The following is a 14,658-nucleotide window of genomic DNA, read 5'->3' as shown; positions in this document are numbered from 1 at the left end:
CACCACGTGGTGGGAGGCGCTAGGACCCGTCAGGTGTCCGGACCCGGCTGCTCTGACGTTGGTCGGAATCTAGCGGCTGCCGCCCGCTGCTGCTGCTGAGTAAGAGGCGTTAAATCGGCCCGGAAGCCGAGACGAAGCCAGCGGGTCGGGTCGGTCTCGGAACCGGGACTGAGACCAGCGCAGGCTCGTCCAGGTAGGTGAATCCCAGGGAGCCGGGGCGCGGCCGCTCGGGATGCTGAGACGCTGACTGGCCGCTCCGGCGCGCGGGCGGCGGCGGCTTCCCCGAGCCCCCGCGCGGGTGGGAGCCTCCCCAGGAGGGATCCCGGCGCTGCAGCCGGCGCGGGGGGATGCGGATGAAATCAGCCGCTCCAGAACCGGGGGGAGATCCGGGCCGACGCGGGCCAGAGCCCAGTGTGTCGGGGTCTCCGGATTAGCCTGGGCGAGGTCAGGAGGCCGGTAGGGTCCGGGCCGGGAGCGCCCGGCGCATCCCCTTTCCCTCGGCGCTCCTGGACAGCTGCGCCCGGCAAGGGGCGCGGGGGCTCTGGAGCGGAGCCTGTTCATTGGCAGGACTCGACCAGTCTGTTCGCAAAAGCCTCCCTCCCCCGAGCTGAACTGGGGGCGGCTGGCATCTTTGTGCGGCAGGAGGGGCCGGGGGACGATCGCCAGCTGGAGGCGCATCCCCTCGCCAGTCCTTTGTCCAGGTTCTCTGCTTCGGGTGCTCCCTCGAGCCGCTCCGCGGGGGCAGCCTGGCCCCCTGGGGAGCTCAGAGACACCGGGGGGGGGGCGCTGCGTGTCCGCGTGCAGTGAGCGATGGGAACGGAATGTCTCCGCTGGCGTGGCGCAGGCACGAAATGTTCCGGTGCCCAACCTGCACGTCAGGTGTCCGATGGCCCCGCGCTGTGCGGCTCCCGCTTCTGGAGCTGGGATCACCCTCCCCCTCCTCCCGACCCTGGCTCCAGCGGCTGGCGCACTCTGCGCCCGTCTGCTTCGGCCGGCGCTTGGGAAGGAGCACGCATCGGTCTGCGTTGAATACAATTAATGTGCAAAATTAGCCTCGGAAGAGGTTTTGTTCCGTTTTTGGGTTGGACAAGGTAAGAAAGAGGCTTTTCTATCTAGTCTCTTGTCTTAGCTCTTTACATTATTCTTCAGAGTAGAACAATCCGGAGCATTTCTCCGTGGTTGTAACGTAAGCACCGCACCATGAAGCCGGTAAGACTGTTCTGTCTTGGGAACGTTTATTCCCAGCGCTCTCATCTGAGGCGAGGACTATGTCCGAATCAGCCGATGTCCCTCACCAGCGAGTACTGAAGATGTGTATATATAATGTGATACTTAAATGCCTTTGGCCACCGATTCCTTCCTGTTTTCTGTGTTTCATGTGATGCTTCTGATCGTTTTATACCTAGATCAGGGAGCTGAGGATTTTTCCATCCAACCATCTTCCCTGGCATTGGCCGCTGTGGGAAGGCAGGCTACTGGGCTAGATGGACCATTGGTCTGACCCAGTGTGGCCGTTCTTATGTTCTTATCTCTTATTTTAGCATGATTTAAATTCTGAAGTCGTCTTCAGATCAATGAAAAATCTGCAAAATAAGTTTAATAGAAGACTAATCAGAGTAAAGCCCAATATGTAGGGCCCTACCAAATTCAAGGTCCATTTTGGTCAATTTCATGGTCATAGGATTTAAAAAATTGTAAATGTCATGATTTCAGATATTTATATGTGAAATGTCAGGGTGTTGTAATTGTAGGGGTCCTGACCCAAAAAGGAGTTGTGTGTGTGTGTGTGTGTGGGGGTGTGGCAAGGTTATTGTAGGAGGTTGCAGTACTGCTACCCTTACTTCTGCACTGCTGCTGGCAGCAGCTGCCTTCAGAGCTGGGCAGCTGGAGTGCAGTGGCTGCTGTCTGGGAGCCCAGCTCTGAAGGCAGAGCCACTGCCAGCAGCAGTGCAGAAGTAAAGATGGCATGGTATGGTATTGCCACCCTTGCTTCTGCACTGCTGCCTGCAGAGCTGGACACTTGGCCAACAACTGCTGCTCTCCAGATGCCCAACACTGAAGGCAGTGCAGAAGTAAGGATGGCAATAACACGCCCCCCCCCCCCCAAATAACCTTGCACCCCCACCCTCCTGCAACTCCCTTTTGGGTCAGGACCCCCCAATGTCTCCCCTATGGAATCTGCATAGTATAGGGTAAAAGCACTCAAAAGACCAGATTTCAGGGGGGACACACCAGATTTCAGTCAGTGATATGTTTTTCATGGCCGTGAATTTGGTAGAGCCTTACCAATATGCTCCTTTATAAAGCAGAGAAATTATCTCAGCACAGCATGTGAACACCATTGGCTACTTGGGCCAACATTTTCTAAAGTGGCTATTGATATTGGTGTTTAATTTTTTGGTGACCAGCATGAGACAACTTCAACCTCTTCTGGTTGTCAAGAGCTAGGATGTATCGGTAGGTAGGTACGTACACACACACACTCTCCTCCCCTCCTCATTTCCCCCCCCCCCATGAATGCCCTCCTTTTTGTACAGATTCAGGGCATTTGCTTTGATTTGAAACTTCTGTACTACACTGACTTTGCAAACAAATGGTTTGGCTGTTGCTCACACACTGAGTTATTATTTTGCCTTATTCTTTATTTTATTTGGCTTTTTAAAAAAGCAAAAGACAGAAATTTTAACAGCTCCATTTCCTCATTTGACAAGATTATTAGCACTGGTCCTGGAACACAGGCAGAAATGGACATTGAGTTTGACTGATGCGTGAGTGCTTAATACAGAACTTTTAATTTATAGTCCTCTTAGAGTTACATAGTGAGTTATTTAAAGGTTTGCAATATCTGTGTCTGAGGGAGTGGTTGTTCAATTATTTTGGAATGGCAGATCAGTAGTTTGGAACAGAAGTCCATGTGTATGGTTAGTACAATATATTGGTGTAGTAATTAAGTTGGAAGTAGTAATTTTAGGACAATGATTCACATCAGTTGTATGCATTCTTAAATTGTGAATGAAGTGTACATTTTTGAGGCATAAATTCACAGACTTTAAATTGTGACACTGTAAACTAGAGTTCTACTTCTATGCTGAAAAGTGACTCTGTAAAATGACACCATCTTACTCAACAGACCTCTTCCTGTATATTCAGTCATATCTGCTTTTGATCCTACAAGCACTTATGCATGTGAACAACTCTGTATACCTGGGTAGTCCCATGATCTTCAGTATGAGTAATCAAATGTGCATAAGTGTTTGCAGGATTTGAGCCTTTATTAGTATTTATTATTTGGCACTGATATTTTTTTATTTTTATTTTTATTTTTTTTGGTGCTTCATAAAACTCAGAATAAAGGCGGTCCCTGCTATGAAGAAGTTTGACAATTTTGTATACTATTTATTACTCTTAGGAGCACTGCAGAGTCAGGATAGCTGTAAGACATGGACTTCTAGTCCTTCTCCTGTACCATCAGCACAGTTATGTACTGAACTCTAGTTACAGGTCCAGTAATTTCTACCTTTGCAAACATACTGAAAGCAATGGCATTTCAGTGGGGCTATGCAGGTGTCTTTAATAAGTTAGCCTTCAGCTGATTATGTACAAAGACAGAAAGGGCATGGATTGACTATCAGTTCCCAAGGTGAGTTTGTGATGCTGAGAGGTAAGGCATTTAGATACAATGGTGGTGGGTGTGATGTAAAAACACAGGCATTAGGGGGAAAATCTGCTTATTTGTACATTAAGCACATTTGACAAATTAGTGAATGTCAGTAAGCTAAGAGATCCATGACGTCTTGTTTACAGAATTACACTTTAAGGGTTCATGGAGTGATAGTTGGATTTATGGGTGTTCTTGAACTATAAATGTTTGTTAAAGAAAATAATTGACACATGCTCTTTCCAGCTCTGTTGATATAAAGAAATCTACGTCAACACTTGAGTGTATTGAGCCAGATTTATATTTGGGTCTCCAGTTAGTTTTGTTTCTGGAGGCGCGTAGGCTGCACATATTTGGTGGTAACATGCTCCATGTCTAGAAAGGAGTACTTCCTGTAATTCCCATTAGTATCGCAGATGATGTAATGATCAGCACTGCCTATCTTCAAAAGGAGCAGCATCCATAGGGAGGGTTTCAATACAGTTTAGTAATGTATTGTTCAGATGAGTATCTCAATATATATTACTGTAGTTATCAGTGGAAGTGTCCCAATAAGATGGTGTGAAGGTAAATAGAGACAGGAAATGGGCTGATGTGGGACATGATGAACAGCTAGACAGCATAGAATTTGTGCCTGGGGTTTTATCAGATTGGGGGATGTTAAGAGACAGAAGGGGAATGATAGAAACTGGAAAACTGTTTCAAAGAACAGAAATGAAGAATTCACCTCTCATGGCAGAAAGGAAGCCAGAATTGGCAGAAAAAAGGCTCAAGTGGACATGGGGGAGAGACAAAGTTACAGAGGTAGTTAGAAGGGGTTTGTGGATGGGACATCAGTGGTGGCCTTTGAGGATAATGATTGTGAGTGAGAAGACCACTTTACAGACTGAACAGATTAGAGTTTGGATCTGGATAATTCTGGGAAACTATTGAAGAGTAAGTCATGTATTTTTAATTTCACATCTCGATTACTATAAAACTAATTCAGCAAAGTGTCAGAATAGAGGTAGATTCATGCTGTGTTGCAGGGCTGACTCCACAGACTTGAAAAGTGTCAGTAGGAGGAGGGTTGCTTTAAAGAGGGACGTCTAATGAAAATTAATTGATCTCTATAGAATCATAGAATATCAGGGTTGGAAGGGACCTCAGGAGGTCATCTAGTCCAACCTCCTGCTCAAAGCAGGACCAATTCCCAACTAAATCATCCCAGCCAGGGCTTTGTCAAGCCTGACCTTAAAAACTTCTAAGGAAGGAGATTCCACCACCTCCCTAGGTAGCCTATTCCAGTGCTTCACCACCCTACTAGTGAAAATATTTTTCCTAATATCCAATATAAACCTCCCTCACTGCAACTTGAGACCATTACTCCTTGTTCTCTCATCTGCTACCACTGAAAACAGTCTAGATCTATCATCTTTGGAATCCCCTTTCAGGTAGTTGAAAGCAGCTATCAAATCCCCCCTCATTCTTCTCTTCTGCAAACTAAACAATCCCAGTTCCTGCAGCCTCTCCTCATAAGTCATGTGTTCTAGTCCCCTAATCATTTTTGTTGCCCTCCGCTGGACTCTTTCCAATTTTTTCACATCCTTCTTGTAGTGTGGAGCCCAAAACTGGACACAGTACTCCATATGAGGCCTCACCAATGCCAAATAGAGGGGAATGATCACGTCCCTCGATCTGCTGGCAATGCCCCTACTTATACACCCCAAAATGCCATTGGCCTTCTTGGCAACAAGGGCACACTGACTCATATCCAGCTTCTCATCCACTGTAACCCCTAGGTCCTTTTCTGCAGCACTGCTGCCTAGCCATTTGGTCCCTAGTCTGTAGCGGTGCATGGGATTCTTCCATCCTAAGTGCAGGACTCTGCATTTGTCCTTGTTGAACCTCATCAGATTTCTTTTGGCCCAATCCTCTAATTTGTCTAGGGCCCTCTGTATCCTATCCCTACCCTCCAGCGTATCTACCTCTCCTCCCAGTTGGTGTCATCTGCAAACTTGCTGAGGGTGCAATCCAGACCATTCTCCAGATCATTAATAGGGGTCATAATTTCCCATGTGATTTTGGAGAAGTCAGTATCTCTGTTTCCATTCCCCATCTGTAAACTGGGGATAATACATTTTTCTGTTGTCCATTTAGGTTAAGATCTTCAGGATAGGTACCATCTCTTCTATCAACCTAGGTATTATATGCCTCCCATCACCATACTATTAAGCAACTTCCAATCTTTAATATACTAAACTTGGGTCTCCTAACTCTCAGGTTTGGCCCATCTTTCCTTTGCATTTGTATAGCACCAAGAAACACAATGGGGTCCTGAGCTCAACTGGTACTACTCTCAGTGCTACTCTAATGCTACTCATCAAAGATCTGCTTTCCTTTTGGTACCCAGTGGGAACTGAGGCTTAGGCTCCTAAATCACTTAAGCCTTGGAATGCTGAGTGGCCCAATACCTAAATACCTTTAAAAATCTGTGCCTTAATCCCTGCACCATGGGATACTGCTACACAGGCAATAAAAGATGTCAGGCTGACTTGCAAATCGTAAAACTGCTCTGTTTTAAAAATCTTTTATATTACAAAGCTTCTCCTTTTGGATACAGTAAGCCAACACTTCTTACACACCGACAGCATCCTGCATATTACTGTGAATAATCAGCTAATATTCCATTGTATTTATTCCTGCACTGGTTTCTAAGGGAACAGGCAGACATAATTTGGAGAGTGGAAGCATATAAAACCTTCCCATTCTCCCTTTTGGTTATTTTTATATATGATTAAACATGGATAATATTACTAAAGCAACAAGGAGTCTGGCATGCAATTCTTTAATAGGTGAAATTTAGTGTAAACATAACACATAGGCATATAGGAATTGGTGGGCTGGATCAGACCAGCTTTCCTTGGAGATGGACATAAGCCTAGTTAGTCTGATAGTTGGTTTCTCCCCCCCCCCCCCCAAAAAAAAAAAAATAAATTTGACTACAGCCGGAAAGAAAAGGAGTTGAGTACTAGTGGCACCTTAGAGACTAACCAATTTATTTGAGCATAAGCTTTCGTGAGCTACAGCTCACTTCATCGGATGTAGCTACTTCAGAGAAAGGTGCTTGAAACCCCATAATGGACAATTTTTGAGTAACCTGCTGATAGAGGATGAAACATCCTCAATCTATCAGTTAGTTTAGTTCTCGTCTGTACTAGATTTTTTTTCCCTTAAAATGTCACTGCCATGGCTACCACCAGTGCTGCTCCTCTGGTGCTAACAACAGTGGAAGAACTAGGCAAGGAACCAGTGGCCATTGAGATCTTAACACTGTGTTGTGACTATTGTTGAAAAGACGTTTTGGGTGAGACTAGTAAATCTCCTTTCTAACACACACTGTCCCTGATGGAAGGTATTTAATCTAGTAGACCGCTTTCTGTCTTTATCTGCTTTCTCTAAGTTTACAGAGATGAGGCTCACCGCTCCTAGTTTTTAGACTTCTAACATCAATTCATATTTAATATGGAGAATTAGCAATGGCTTAATATCAGTCTGTCTCACAGATCTGTGTGTGAATCCATCATTAGAGCAATTTTTAAAAAAATTGCTGTTTTATTTTGATCTCTAGTGCTATATACTTTGACACTTTTTTGGGGGGGTGGGGGGGAAGAGTACATTGACTTTGCTGTTTCCCTATGGAACCTAAGGGCCTGATTTTTAGAAGTTCTGGGTTTTGCAGCTTTCTTGATTTCAGTTCAAGCTGTGGGTCTTCAGCACCTATGAAAATCTATAATAGAAAACTAGCCTATTTTCAAAGACTGTGCTCCTTTTTGTAAGTGCACACACATGGTTAGCCAGCCTATATAGACCAGGCCAAATAGAGTCTCTAAGGTGCCACAAGTCCTCCTTTTCTGAATAAGATAGTGAACCTGGTTTGGCCTGCTCTGCAAAGGCTAGATAACCACACAAGAGGAGGATAGACAGGGCCCCTCAATCAATGTTAGAAAATGAGCAGAGTTTCTGGAGCTGTCAGTTGTAAATGTGATTGTTTGCACAGGTGCTGGTACTAGGGGTGCTGCTGCACCCCTTGGCTTGAAGTGGTTTCCAGTGTGGTTCAATGACCCTCAGCACCCCTGCTATACAAATTGTTCCAGCACCCCTGATTCTTTGCTGTTCTCTTTATACAAGTTGTATAATGTTAATGAGATCTGGAGGTATCCCATCAATCCATATGATGAGTCCCTATTACTTTGATAGAGCTACTGTAAATCTAATTTATTCTGTGGCTGAAAAATCTACTTCCTGGAATGCTCCATTTCAGCCCATTGGTAGAGCAGCGACTTTCTATACTAAGCATGCGGTACAGCATGGATTGTAAACAATCAAGATCATATCTAGAATGAAGCAAATGTGATAGCTACTGCTTGCTGTTTGTATGTGGATTCCTTTCACAGTTGCTTTGTTTATACACAAAGAATTACATATCTTAATTAACCCATGGGTACTAATTTGCCATTAGTGTTGCATATATGAATATTAGAAAGTTGGTTCCTTGTGACTGGAAAGAGAGGCTGGTATTCTTTTTAACAGGCAGATTTAGGGTATGTTGAGGTAACACGGGGGTGAATAATGGAGGCAGAGAGAGCTATTATCTGGTAACTACATTAGCTTTGGGCGGTGTGGTGAGAGCGTGAATCCCCGGTCATTCTAGGAGTCTGGTTTGTATGGCAAGGGCGTATCTGGTAATTACGGTAGCTCCCGTCTGCCTGAGTCACGTCCTTCACGTCTCAGTGCAGCCGGGCGCTCGAGTGTCAGCTGTGCCGCTGCTGAGCGCATTAGCGAGTGTCGCCTCCCGAGGGCTGCCCTGAGCCCGGCGTGGAGCCTCCCCCAGCCGAGCCCCGCAGCAGCGCTCTGCCCCCTGCGCCAAGCTGCTGGGGCGGCAGCGGATCCCAGGGGCCAGCGGGAGGCCGGGGGCGGCCGGGGAAGCCGGGGCGCTGCGGCGTGAACTGGCGGCGGAGATGGTTTCGTGGGGCGCACGAGGGAAGGCAGCCGGGCCTCTTGCTTCCGCGAATGGGAACTGGGCCCCTTTCCAGTCCGCGGTGGGAGAAACTGCACGTTGCTGCTTCCGCCCATTCTCAGCCACGTTACAGGCTCCGTGGCGCACGTGCTTTGGGTTTCCTTTTACTGTTTCCTCTTTTCTTGTTCTTCGTTTCTATACTGTTCTTTCTCAGAACTCCTATGCTTGTTTTCTGTTCCTTATTTCCTCCTTGTTGATGCCTCTCCCCATTCTTCATGAATCTCCCTTTCTTCCTGTAGCTCACTGCCTAACACGGCTACCACTCTAAAGGCTTCCTTTTGTCTCATAAATAGTAGGATGGCTGTGTCCCCGAAAATGAGGACTTCTCCTGCTTTCAGTGATCTGTCCCTACAGACTTCAGAAAAATCCATTGTTCTGCCCTGGTTTTTGTAACCCAGGCAGACTGGAAGGAGCCACTGGTGCTGGCTGGTTAGGCCAGAAAAATGAATAGCATATTTGCTGGGAACATGTGTATCTCAAGGGGCTGCCCATCAGGATTGCCCTATCTCTGCTCTTCCCACATCGAGCCAGACCTTCGCTTGAGCTAGCCATCTCCACCCAGCAAAGTTAGATCTACATACAGGCATGGTTCTGGGAACAGTGAGCCTTGCTCAGTCACATCTCCTCCATCCGCTGGAAGCTGCTGTCCCTGCATCAGCAGTGAACACTCGATTAGAGCAGGGCCAGGGCATCAGGGAGCCTCTGTTGAGAGAGCATGAGGGGGAGACAAAGGACTGACAGCGAATTTAAAAAAAAAAAAAGAATGAGTCTGACAGAGCAAGGGGAAGATCAGTTTAGGGTTGGAAGAGGAAAAAGGAGGGGAGCAATGAACAGAGGGAAGTATGGTGGGGGAAAAAGTAACAGGATCAAAAATACAAATAGAAAATCTAGGAGAGCGTGGAGATCAGAGACAAGATGGGAGCATAGGAGGTTTTTCTTTTCTAAAGGTGTTGGGCATCCAGAGAAGAAAGGGGCTGATACTGGGAGAAAAAGGTAAAAGGAATTGAGTGATAAGGATTATTTTCTTCTACACTGCTTTTTACTGTAAATTGTTCAGCTTCCTTCCAAATGGAGAGAAGGTGAGGTGGGGATAGCTCAGCTTATGAGAGAGTACTTGAGACTTCTCCTTCCACCTCTTCCCCTATTGCCAAAGCCATGTGTAACGGTGCTTGGAGGGCCAGGCAGCCTAGTGGTTTGTGCACCTGACTTCCAGCCACTTGTTTCCTTGGTCAAGGTGCCTCAGTTTTTCAAACATTGGGGGGTAGGGAGATCCAGGCCCTCTCACTCCACCAGGTCCCTGGGTGAGTTGACCCCTGAACAGGGGGCATTCTAAGCATGGAGTCTAAATCCACTGCCCTGGACTACTTCCTACCAGAGTCCTTTCAGTTTGGGGTGTGACCCCATTGTCCAATTTACTGTGGTGGCTTGCCTCCAATGGTGCCCTCTCATGGATGTTGGGTGACACCCTGACACTGTCCCAGGCTCCTTCAGACATGGCAGCTATAAGTTTGGTGCAGCCAAACCCCACAATGTCTCTGGGGTGTGATCATCCAGTTGCCAAAGACTCCTAGGTCTCCTTCGCAGCATCCCTTTGCTGGTAGACAGAATATGCTCCCTTGTGGCTGTCAAGCGAGTGGCCCTTCTGATCAGATGGGGCAGTAGCTCGCTCCTGCCTCTTCACCAGTTAGCTCTGAACTGAGCCGTACTCTCTCCTTTTCTACCCCACCCCAGGCCTGACATTGGCTGCAGATATAATGGGATGGGGCTAGCTAGGCCCAAAGGCTGTCCTTAATCTGTGCCTGCTGGTGGACTGTTTCTTCACTTCATCACACCCTGCTACGCCCACCTTCCTGATCCAGTATGGCTGTTCTTGAGCATGGGTCAGACCAAAGGTCCATCTAGCTCAATATCCTATCTTCCGACAGTGGCCAGTGCCAGGTGCTTCTGAGGGAATGAACAGGTAAATCATCAAGTGATCCATCCCCTATCACCCATTTCCATCTTTAGGCAAACAGGCTAGGGACACAATCTCTGCCCATCCTGGCTAATAGCCACTGATGGACCTGTCCTCCATGATAATCGCACACAATCTGTTCCCTTCACCGCCCTCTCTTACCATGTCATAAGTGTCCTTTATTTTCCCTTTGAAGATCTGATCGTCCCTTCCTCTCCTCCTTAAATGTTCTGCCATAATCTGATGTTTGCCTTTGATAAAGGGCAGGTGAGGAGAAGTGCATATAGTGGTCCAGGATGGGTCTGTAGCTGCTTACAGGTGGCTCACATGTCAGATCACCACCTGCAGCACTGCTTGATTGAATCTTCTCTGGCACTCCCTGGATCTGATTTTACATGCAGAAGATCTGGCTTGAAGACAGGAGGCCTTCAGTGGGTAAGGGAAGGGCTGGGTGGTAACATGTGACAGGCCTGGTTGCGAGTAGTACCTTAGCTCAGTCAAGTTGCTGTCTGTTTCACTGGCTCAACAGCCAGGCAAGCAGGGAAATAAAACTATTTCCAGGACCTGGCCTGTATTTTATTATTTTATTTATTTTTAGTACAGCCTTCTTGTGTCAATGTTGGCACACAGGGCAGTAACAAGTCTCTTCCATCTGTCTGTCATTAGCAGCTGCTTCATGGTCTTGAGAGTAGTTGTTCTGCCCCCCCCCCCCTTATAAGGAGCTTTCTTAAGGATTTTTTTGGGGCTATTTTGTTTCCCCACACTAGGTGGTTTCCATTTGACAGCTTCAGGTGGGAGTTTGTGTCTTGGCATCCAGAGTACATGCCACAATTTGTCCAATACTTTCTTCTAATTCTAATGAAAACAAGCTGCAGGTTGGTAACTTCTTGGGTCTCTTTGCTGGTAAAGTCTCCCAATCCAATACCTAGAGTCTTTCAAAGGCAATATTTTCAAAAGCCTCTCATTTTCTAACTTTTTAATAGATTTCCAACTCTCAGCCACACGTTAGCACTGAGATATTTAAATTAAAAATTCTCAGTTTTGTTTTGGTACTGTATATATTTGATTTCCATATGTTGTTGAGTGTAGTGAATGCTATGGATGCCTTTCTTAACCTTGATGTCACTTCTTTCTTGAGATCTGTTGGCTATTATGGTGCTACCCAGATAAATGAACTGTTCTACTTTCTTGAAGTTTTTGCCTTCCAGTATGATGTTACTGCTTGACATCTAGGTTTCAAGGATGTTTGTTTTGGCATAACTGATTTTGAGCCCTGCTTTGGCCTGCTTCTTTTTGCCAAGGTGACTGGCTTTGTAGCTTTTTGGGGGTGTTATTGAATGGAATGATATACTTGGCAAATGTTTAGTATGCCTAGGCTTTGCTATCTACCCATGCTATGCCAGTGTTTGTGTTGCTAATACATTTCTTCATCAGCCAGTCTATGGCAATGCCAACCAACAGGAGAGATAGAATGCAGCCATGTTTCACACTGTGTCCAATTGAACCACACTGGTTGTTCACTTTTACAGCAGACTTTGTGTCACTATGCATAGGTTGATTATGTTGATGACTTTAGCTGGAACTTCATCAGACTGCAGAATATTCCACAATTCATGCCTATGCAGATTGTCAAATGCCTTTGAAAATCAATTAAATTGATAAGGGGAGCCTGCCATTCTAGACATCCTTCTATGATGTCCTTAACATGAAAATCTGATCTATACAGATCTCTTGGGCCTGGTCTTCCCCAGCTTTGTATCCACTGCCTTTTTCATCCCATGTAGTACCACACTACAGGAAACTTTCCCTACAACACTCCAGTTTCCTCTACTCCTCTCCAGTTTCTACAGTCATTAGGATTACCGTTTTTGGGTATTCTGACAATTATCCCATGTTTTCACTGGCCACAAGGGTCTTTTTTTTTTTTTTCCCTAAACTTTCTTGAACAGCTTTGTCAATTTTGTTAGGGTGTTAGTGTCCAGTGCTTTTAGCATTGCTGCTGTGATTTTATCATTTCCCAACACTTTGTTGTTTCAGCTTTTTGACTTCTACCTGGCATATATGTTGGACCAATGTTAATGTCAAGTTGATCAGGTTTGCCTGTTTAACTGAACTCTGATGGTGAGGTAGGGTTTGTCTGAGGACTTATTTGAAATGTTCCACGCATCTGTTGTTCTGTTCTACTTCAGTTGTAAGCATTTTTCCATCTTTATTTTTTTATTGGCTCATTTCATGTTTTGAAACTTCACACAGGGCTTTAGTCAATTGGTAAACAACTCTGTGGTTTCCTATCATAGCAGCAGTTTCACCTTCAGCTGCTAGGTCAGGAGTGGGCAAACTACGGCCTGCGGGCCACATCCGGCCCGTCAAACCATTTAATTCAGCTCTCAGCTCCAGCCGGGGAGCGGGGTCGGGGGTTTGCCCCACTCCAGCCGGGGAGCAGGGTTGGGGGCTTGCTCTGCTCCACATGGCTCCCAGGAAGCAGCCAGTGTGACACCCCCCTCCCCCCCCCGGCTCCTATGTAGTACATGGAGGCGCGGTCAGGCAGCTCTGTGCGCTGCCCCATCTGCAGGTGCGACCCCTGCAGCTCCCATTGACCAGGAACCGTGGTCAAATGGGAGCTGCAGGGGTCGCGCCTGCAGATGGGGCAGCATGCACAGCCACCTGGCTGTGCCTAAGGGCTGGAGTGGGGACATGCTTCCAGGAGCTGCTTGCAGTAAGCGCTGCCTGGAGCCTGCACCCCGAGCCCCCCGCGCCCCCCAATCCCCTGCCACTGCTTTGATCACTCTCCTGCCCTCCGAACCCCTCCCCGTATCCCAAACCCCTGCCCAGCCTTGATCCCCCTCCGAGCCCCTCGTCCCAGCCTGGAGCACCCTCCTGCACCCCAGAGCCCTCACCCCCTGCACCCCAACCTGGAGCCCCCCTTCCACGCTGAACTCCTCATTTCTGGCCACACCCTGGATCCCATACCCCCAGCCAGAGCCCTCACCCCCCCCCTCCACATCCCTACCCCCAATTTTGTGAGCGTTCATGGCCCACCATACAATTTCCATACCCCGATGTGGCCCTCAGGCCAAAAAGTTTGCCCACCCCTGAGCTAGGTCTTCAACGTATCTCCATTTATTTTTCATTGTGTTTTTCACTGCTTTGTTTGCTTTCTTGTACTTCAACTAAATACTGGAAAAAGTAAAAGGAGGTCTTAGCATTTGGGACTTTTCCCTTCAGTGCTTTTCTTTCTTCTAGGAGATGCCACATCTCTTGGTTTATCCAATTCTTGCTTTGTCTATTTTCATATCTGTGATGGCTGCTGCTTGAATCACTGTCTCTGAGCATGTCCCATTTTTCTTCAGTGTTGGTAAATATTAATATTTTATATTAAACGCTCATGATTTCTTGGCTAAACATCTCAGAATCTTATCTGGGTTAGTCACAGGTGCTGGCTAAACAACATTAAAGAGGGTTTTATTTGGGATAAATTAATGTCATTATCCTACGAGGCTTGTACTTTATTTTCCATTCTGTTTTTACTCTGAACTTTCAGCTTACCAACACCACACTAGGGTCAGCTGAAGTTTTCTGCAGTGAGTTAGTGTGGTGTTAAATAATGGATTGTGTCCTTTTAACTCTAAACTTGTGATGCTTCGGGAAATGTCAAAGAAAGGAACCACTTGTAATGGATATTGGGCAGGTGTTTCTGAGGTTAATCAAATTAATAATCTATTGAAGGATGCTTTTAGAGTAATTCTTGATAAGCTAGCTCAATGGTCTCCAACCTTTTTACGTTCAAAATCGCTTTTTGAATTTAAGGGCAACCCAGGACCTACCTCATCCCTTCCCCAAAGCCCCGCCCTGCTCTCCCCCACCCTCACTCACTTTCACCGGGCTGGGGTTGGGGTTCAGGAGGGGGTGTGGGCTCTGGGCTGAGCCTGGGGCAGGGGCTTGGGGTGCAGGAGGGGGTGAGGGGTGCAAGCTCTGGGAGGGGATCAGG

The 14,658-nt window shown here is 46.8% G+C and overlaps 1 protein-coding gene across 2 annotated transcripts in view; it reads left to right on the top strand.

The window, feature by feature from the left end:
* Window positions 1–31: 31 nt before the first annotated feature.
* Window positions 32–14,658, top strand: part of SLC16A3 (solute carrier family 16 member 3) — a 34,262-nt gene continuing 19,635 nt past the window's right edge. The window contains exon 1 of one of the 2 annotated variants that reach the window (XM_074971036.1): window positions 32–193. The gene's annotated coding sequence lies outside the window, so the exon portion shown is untranslated. Of the gene's footprint in view, window positions 194–980; window positions 1,092–14,658 lie in introns of those variants that run through there. The other variant, XM_074971037.1, reaches the window with a different exon arrangement.

Source organism: Natator depressus, chromosome 14, assembly GCF_965152275.1.
Source record: "Natator depressus isolate rNatDep1 chromosome 14, rNatDep2.hap1, whole genome shotgun sequence".
Classification (NCBI taxonomy): Eukaryota; Metazoa; Chordata; order Testudines; family Cheloniidae; genus Natator; species Natator depressus.
The sequence above is the reverse complement of the archived record's forward strand: the minus strand, read 5'-3'. Positions and strand labels throughout refer to the sequence as shown.